Here is a 7,666-nt window from a genome sequence, read left to right as displayed (position 1 = left end):
GGTCCTGCCTTCGAACTCCGGCTCAAGCAGCCATTTGCCACGTTCTTTCCTTATACATTTTTCAAATTTCTGTTTTTGTCTGCAACTTTTATTGTTCCTTGCTCGTTCGTTGTTGACTTTTCTTCTCTCTCTAGCAATATCGTAGCCGAGTGATTGGCACGTGTTCGGGAGTTCCTGTGCTCAAGTCACAGCCGGAAGACAGTCTGTCTCGACAGAGGTTTGAAGGTTGTTTCTTTCGAACAATGAACAAATAGTCTTATCAGCCCCACTCGACGTGCATGTCGGACCTAACACGACATTGCTTCAAAACAAATCGCTCTCGCCGCTATAGTTGTACAGAACGACACAGTAATTGTTTTAAATTACAAATTTCAGATTGCGACCGGCACCCTGGCGCCATACTTCCGGCTTCGGTCTTTCACAAAGTGTCCCGTACCAAATTATTGTTTGCTCGAACCCAGAATCGCGCTGTCACAAGATACTAGAAAAATAAAAAAGTTTTTCAGACAAGAATTAGGTGGAATATATGTAGTCAGCACTTAGATTACTCTGACACTGTCATTTCAGTACATTTCAGGTTAAAAACCTAACTAATTGGATTTGAACTCTGAAATTGTATTAATTCAACCGTGCTCAATATATGAAGGGATGACAAGGTCCATCTAGATCATCGTCCCAAATATCAGAGAGGAAGTACCCTAAGGGATGCTGTATTAATTACTATGATATCCTGAATATAATTTATTCTAACCGTTTCACCGTCTCGAACCGGTTTGCTGAGGGGTCGCTTAACGGGGTGTAGTTATGCAGACTTAAAATATATTTTATTATAAAGAATGCAAATCATGCGTTCAAACTTCTGTCGCTCCATCGTCTCCTTCATTAAACCAATGGTCCCCAAAGTAGGGTGTGCGAGATGCTCGTGGGGGTCGCGAGATAATTTCAATTAATTTTGTTTTGTATTCTTGTATTGAATTTTATTTGTGATTGTATGATGTGATGCTAGATATAAATGCATACCGTGTAAATTATTTTTTAATATAATAAAATTACACTTAAATATTTGTTTGTTCCGGGGGTGCGTGCTACGTTTTTTTACTAAGTAGGGTGCACGACCAAAAAAGTTTGGAGACCCTTGTATTAAACCACTTCTGACTCAATAGACCCCACTTTTAGGCTGTACACCTGCGTTCACACAAAACTCAACAGCTGTGTCAATCTCGAAACACGTGCAATATCTCGACCATCTTAAAGGCAACTCCACAAGACTAAAACAGAAAACAATATCATGACTTGCCCACGTGGCCTTCCGTCGAAAGAATAACTAAGTACAAAAACACTTAGAAAGAAATTAGCAATTGGGATTTGTGAAACGCCTTGATCTTGCAAGTCATAAGTCGCAAACATCACCAACAATAGAATCCAGAAATCAGAAACTACCACATGTCAAACTAATACAAGCCGTAAAATAAAGTGAAATTAATGTTTTTTCAATAACATTATGCATTAAGCGTTTTAGTGACGAAAGAGTTTATTGTGAATGCAGTGAAGAAATTCAGTTTAAATTTTAGGATTTATATTGGTTTTCTTAAGACTGCAAAAACGTCCTTTAGAATCCGTTCACTGTTTCCTTGCCATTACATTAACAAAAGGAATTAAACGCATTTTAATTTAGAGTAACACTTGGTAACAATAATTTTTAAAAATATCCCCGGTTGTGTCTGGAGAGACTTTGGAAAATCACAAAAGCTGAGGCAGGACTGTCATTCTCCGAGCCAGGTTCTGAAACTGGGAAAGTTTCTGGACCAAAGAGGCTGCAGGGATTCCATGGTTCGGACGTTTTCAAATATTATTATCATTCTTATTTATCAAATAAATAAGGATGAGATGGGCGGGACACCTAGCACGGATGGGAAAGATGAGATTACTCGCATGAAAAAAACATTTTTTACAATACTAAGACGTTGACGGTAGGGTAATATTAAAATGGAACTGAAATTTGAAGTGAAGGAGTGGCATGGAATGTAACTTGCTCAGAACGGGCACGAATAGTAAGCTTTTGTGACTACGGCAATGAACTTAAGGATTTCATATAAAAATCTACTGTTTCCCTTAATGGGTTTGGCAGTCTTTATTGGTATGACAATGACATTGAACTAAACTGGTTCTGTCCACCAGCCTCTTGGAAGTCGTTTCTGGTGCTGTGCATGGGGAGGGTTTCTTATCAGGTGGACTAGAGGGCTGCTGTTGGTGGGAAGTGTGATACGGCAAGAGTTTTACGCTACTACACAGACTGAAAACATTAAGCAGTTAAGAGTAGCGTGTAGTTAGTGCACTTGTAATGTGTTCTGATAATCTAGATTAAATCACTGTGAGGTATTCTTAAAGCTGTTCCCATTAGAACACATGAAAGCCTGTTGTCTGTTGTTCGTTCAGTGGTTGTGGAACGAATGCTTTTAGGATCGGTCGTTACTCACCGCGAAACCTTGCGCATGCGCGTATATCGAATTCCTAGCAGGGATTTTCTCCTGATCTGTGGACTGAAAACATCAAGCCGTTACAAGTAGCGTGTAGTGAGTGCACCTCTAATGTGTTCTGATAATATTCTAGATTAAATCGCTGTGCCTCTGTGAGGTAATCTTAAAGCTATTCCCATTAGAACAAATGAAAGCCTGTTTGTTGTTCATTCAGTGGTTGTGGAACGAATGTTTTTAGAATGGCTAGTAGCAACTCGTCACTTCCCCCCCCCCCCCCCCCCCCCCCAAATTACATTTCAAAATTGTTTGCTTTGGTCATTTCAGCAATGTGGAAGAAGCTTACTGCCTTGCGTTACTAAGGATAGGTTGCAGTTCGTTGATCTTCCCTGGCGTGGCGTGGCTTGGCGTTACTTCATAGACCCAGGTATTAAATCAGAATATTCATTGCAGTAAGGAAACTGAGGTGAACGTTATGGTTTCGCTTTTATCATTCGGTTATCCTTTCAGACGCTGCAACGTAAGTTGATGTTTTTTTTTGCTGTTTGAGGTTGGGATGAGTTTGCGAAATGTTGTGCAAAAGGGTTGGGGGGGGGGGGTGAATGCGTCTGATTAACTTCTGTTGAGTAGGCTAGGATTCATTTCTGGTGTACCTTCATTCTGAGAATTGTAATATGCGCCATCTGGAAAACGAAATATCAATGCTGATTGGTTCTGCCATTATTACATCACCCATCTGTGGCGTCATGATTACATTTGGTACCATATTCAAATGGGTGTGACTTGGACATGGAAAGTCGAACGCATATTACCATTTTCATAAGAGAGGGCTGAGTTAGACATATGCTCTATTTTAATAAAAAGCTCATTGCCCAAGAATCTGCTGATTTGTTTGAGTATGTTTGCATTCAGGAAACAGGATATTTAGGATATAATTGCTTTTTATCAATCTAGGAATTCATTACTAGAGGCTTGATCCTGCATAGTCTGCTGAGTAGCAAATTGTGTCTCCTGTGTTTGCCTCAAGATAATGTGCTGAAGGCCCACATGTTGTTGTGTGTTCTTAAGAAACTTCATATCACTTTTTAAGTGCATCAGATCAGCAATAGGACATATCGCATGTGCATTCTGTATGTGAGATTTAAGTTAGTCCAAGATAATGGGCTCAATTAACGCACAGCCACTTCCTAGTTAAATTTTCCTTCGCTCACTTTTCACATCATTGTATTTCTGAAAGGCACTGTAAACACACATTAACTAAAATGTGTAACCATAATTAGGAGATGAAAGCGGTTACCACAGAAGTTGCTTAGGGTGAACGTGATGTCAGGAATCCAGTCAACTAGTCTTCACAGGACTTTGTACATTTTTGTTTTCAGGACTGGAACAATTGCAGCCTGGGCCCTTAATGGTGAGTGCAGAAGTAGTAATAGCAGCTGGAGTCTAACAAGTAAGTGCCAGTTTGACCTGGAGCTTTTGTTGCAACTAAAATTCTTCTTAGGTTGCCAGCCATGTCGTGTGGTTGAAAGGTGAAACACCAATAATCTTAAGACCTTGCACACCGTGTAGTGTATTGGAATATAAAACTGTTTGCAGTTTGAAGGACACTAATGCCGAAGGAGTTTTGATCTCAAGTGGTCATTATCGTTGGCAAAAACAAGTTAATACTTATGACACAGATCTAAAAGATTATGGTTTTTAACTGAGCATAAAACGCAAGTTCTTTACTAAATCGTATTTATGTAACACCTCACTGGACGTTGATTGCTCAGGAGTTGGTGCATTATATTGAGCACTTGGCTATTTTGTCCGCTGGTCTGCTTGCCGTTGTTGGTCTACGATGAGCCGTGGTTGCGTCGCCTGCGTCTGTGAACTCCAATGGTGCGTGGGTGTTACCGTTAGTTTTAAAAATGTATAGGATGTATATTAACTCTGAAATCAGGGTGGCCCACTATTGCATAAGAAATTTCGTACCTCGCCTACGGTAGTATTCCTTCATTCTGCAGAAAAGAGACGGAATCTTCCTCACTGTTAAGTGAATTCCAAACTTTTAACTTGGTACCGAGCAGCAATAAATAACTGAACAAACTAACAGATAACAACAACTGAGTATACGGGTATACTGATACGCATGCACAGTTTTCCGTCCAATCCAAGTCCAGATATTCGACTCTCCTGTAATTTACTTTTTTCTGTTTATTGCTAGGTCAAATAACACAATGATATTTTGGTTTTTACTAGTTTTGTATTTATGGGATTTTTCTAAAATTTCAGAGGATTTTACCTTTTGAGGCTTTGATCTCGTCCTCAGTGCTAAAGTGCTCAGCACCTTGAGGATGAATATGTTCCTTAGAAAATTGATTCTCTCGTCTTTCAACCACCTGGCACGGCTGGTAGCCTGAGAGAAATTCATTATATAAGTGAGATGCAGTGTTTGAATGTCAGTTTTATCATGCAGTGCGGAATAATAACTTTATTCTAATAGTGTAAGATAATGGAAAGAGATTGATTTGTATCCCAAATCATTTTCTTTCATGCGCACATGCTTTCACTATTTTACCATTACTGTTTTACTGTCTTTGCCTTGATGTCTCCTGTTTAGAGCCATTTACGTAGTGGAATCATGAATTCATGTCCCACGATTTAGTTCTGGTCTTCAGCACCAGATACCACAGGTGCCATAACTTGAATAAAAGTCGCCCGGCTTCTTATGTCATGCCACGCCTCACTTGAGTGAGTGAATGGAATTGAATTGTCTGTGGAACAGGTGCATAATGAAAGTTTAAAAGAAGGAAGAATCAGAAATAAATTTGTGAATGTAGACAATATTAGGCTGAATACATTTCACTGCAGTTATTTCTACAAAATTTTGATTTGATTTTTTTTTTGACAAAATAAAATGCTAGAAATGATTTATTGTTCTCAGAATTGGTGAGTTTCAAAACGGTCTCTTTCTGCGCTGAGCAATTTTAAGTCTACTGCCTTTTAAGTTTTATCATGAAAGTTATTAAATTCATCTTTTAATTACGTCGACTGGACGTGCTTAGGTTTGCGGTCATTGAAATGTGCCTTCACCGACAAGGCAGTTCTTCAGACCACATTTGTCTGACTGCGGCCAGAGAGATAGGATAATGTATCGGATGCTGAGGTGTGTACGATGCAACCTGAAAGGGCTGTTCTCATGGCGTAACTTTAGAAGTTCATATTTATCTGAAATATATAAAATCGTGCATACAAACAGAACAGTTTACACTTTGAAAAGCATTTAGTGCCAAACGTGTTTTGACCTCATGAGGTGATCATCAGTGCCAAAAACATGAATTCTTTAGTCTGTCTATTAAAATCATACAATTCACAAGACGATTGTATGTTATAAAGCGCTCGGCATAAAAAGTTGCACTTTTTGAAACCATGCTTCATGTAATACCACACTGAATGATTAAGCTTTATGTAAATTTAGTTAGCTTAATGTCCGCTGGCCTAAGTTGTGGTTTCCGTTGTTAGTCTACGGTGAGCCGTGGTTGCGTTGTCTGTGAACTTCAATATTGCGTGGGTATTATTGTCACCACGGCTTGCTTACGAAGCACCTCGTTCATGCTCGTAAGGTTCTTTTACATGCCGTAAATCTGCGAAATGGGACTGCTGGCTTTCATCGATTGTCTGTTATTGATCAGATTTGAAGCAGGAAAGTAACGAGCATTTTCATAATTTTGTTGATTCGTGAATCAGTATATGAATATTGAAAAATGCTCAAACTTATATTCTGCCTCTCTCTCTCTCTCTCTCTCTCTCTCTCTTTTTCCATTTGGATTTATTATTTAAACTGATCTCTGTACTCAAGTGTAGGAAAATTTCTGTTGCTGAAGCAAAACCACTTAACCCCAGTGTACCAACTGAGAGGATGAAGGAATAACATTCATGCAGCAACAAGAAAGTAGTTTTTCACGAATAGTTTAGATTTTTCTAGAGTTGATGATTTTTGTCATCTTCTTTATCCCCCCACCCCCACCGAATAGTCTGTATATACTGAGGATGATGTTATTAAATATGTACAAGAGTCCTATTACATTGAACGTATCAGAAATACGGTGTATTACGGTGTTCTGTAATTTTGATGAGAATATTACTAAAATGGTGAACAGAAATTGATTTAATCAGAGATAATGAAGTGGTTTTATTTGTTAAGTAGCATTCTATGTCTCTGTTTTGTAGTTACTTGTTGAAGTTCTTGGAGTATGTCATAGAGGGGCGTGCCCTTCTGGTTTGCCATCTTCATTCTGCTGACTTTTCTCAGTAGGGGAACTTGGGTTGCATTTGTTTCAGTAATCTCTGCTTTATACGCAGATCTTGTGTCGTCTAACGTCTCTTACACAAATTCAGTAATTTGGATTTTATTCTGGGTTATAATATGAGACCATGGAATTGTGTTTCATAAGCTATTAATTAATTTAGGAATTATCTATATTTACCTCATTTGATAGATTAGTAGTTAATGTCAGCCACGTCCCTTTGTATTCTCCTTTGATTTGTGGACGTAGAGTATGAAAGTCGTGTTGGTTTTTGTGGTTGTGATGCCATGTGGCCTCTTAGATAGGCACCAGTGCTTCAGAAGAACATGCCTCCATCTTCAGGGCTGAAGTGAGGATTTTGCAGAAGATGGAAATGTTTCTCGAAAACGTTGGTCTCTACGTATGAGTCCACGTGGTGTATCAACCAGAATGCCATGGACTTGGTCGCTGTTGTAACCATAAGTGGTCGGATGTTTAGTTGGGAGAATGGTGGAGATTTTTGTTGTTCAGGGTCACATTTTCTCGGTCCTAAGGACGTGTAACGGCCGAATCGAATATGGCGGCGGAAATATATAGCTCGCAAGTTATGTCAATATTACCACACAATACAATTACAATTCATGGAATTCACCTGCTCTATGATATGTATCCATCTACTGAATAAAATGTGCGTTCTAATAGGTAGGACGTCAGCTCGTTCTTGAAAGTCCTAATTTTCTCCACTTTCCTCATTTGAATTGGTAATTTATTGTATAGTTTTATTCCTATATTCACCGCACCTTTCTTGAGAACATTCGTTCTACAGAACTGGATACGGAGGTCCAACTTTTGGCTTGTGTTGTGGTTATGGATTTGAGTGTTTTGTTCTAATTCATAAATAGGGTCCAGTGGCTAACACAGCAA

This window comes from Zootermopsis nevadensis, unplaced genomic scaffold (genome assembly GCF_977971745.1).
Source record: "Zootermopsis nevadensis isolate Lab colony 2312 unplaced genomic scaffold, Znev_1.0 Znev_ptg000021l, whole genome shotgun sequence".
Lineage (NCBI taxonomy): Eukaryota > Metazoa > Arthropoda > Insecta > Blattodea > Termopsidae > Zootermopsis > Zootermopsis nevadensis.
Note: the sequence above shows the minus strand (reverse complement) of the source record.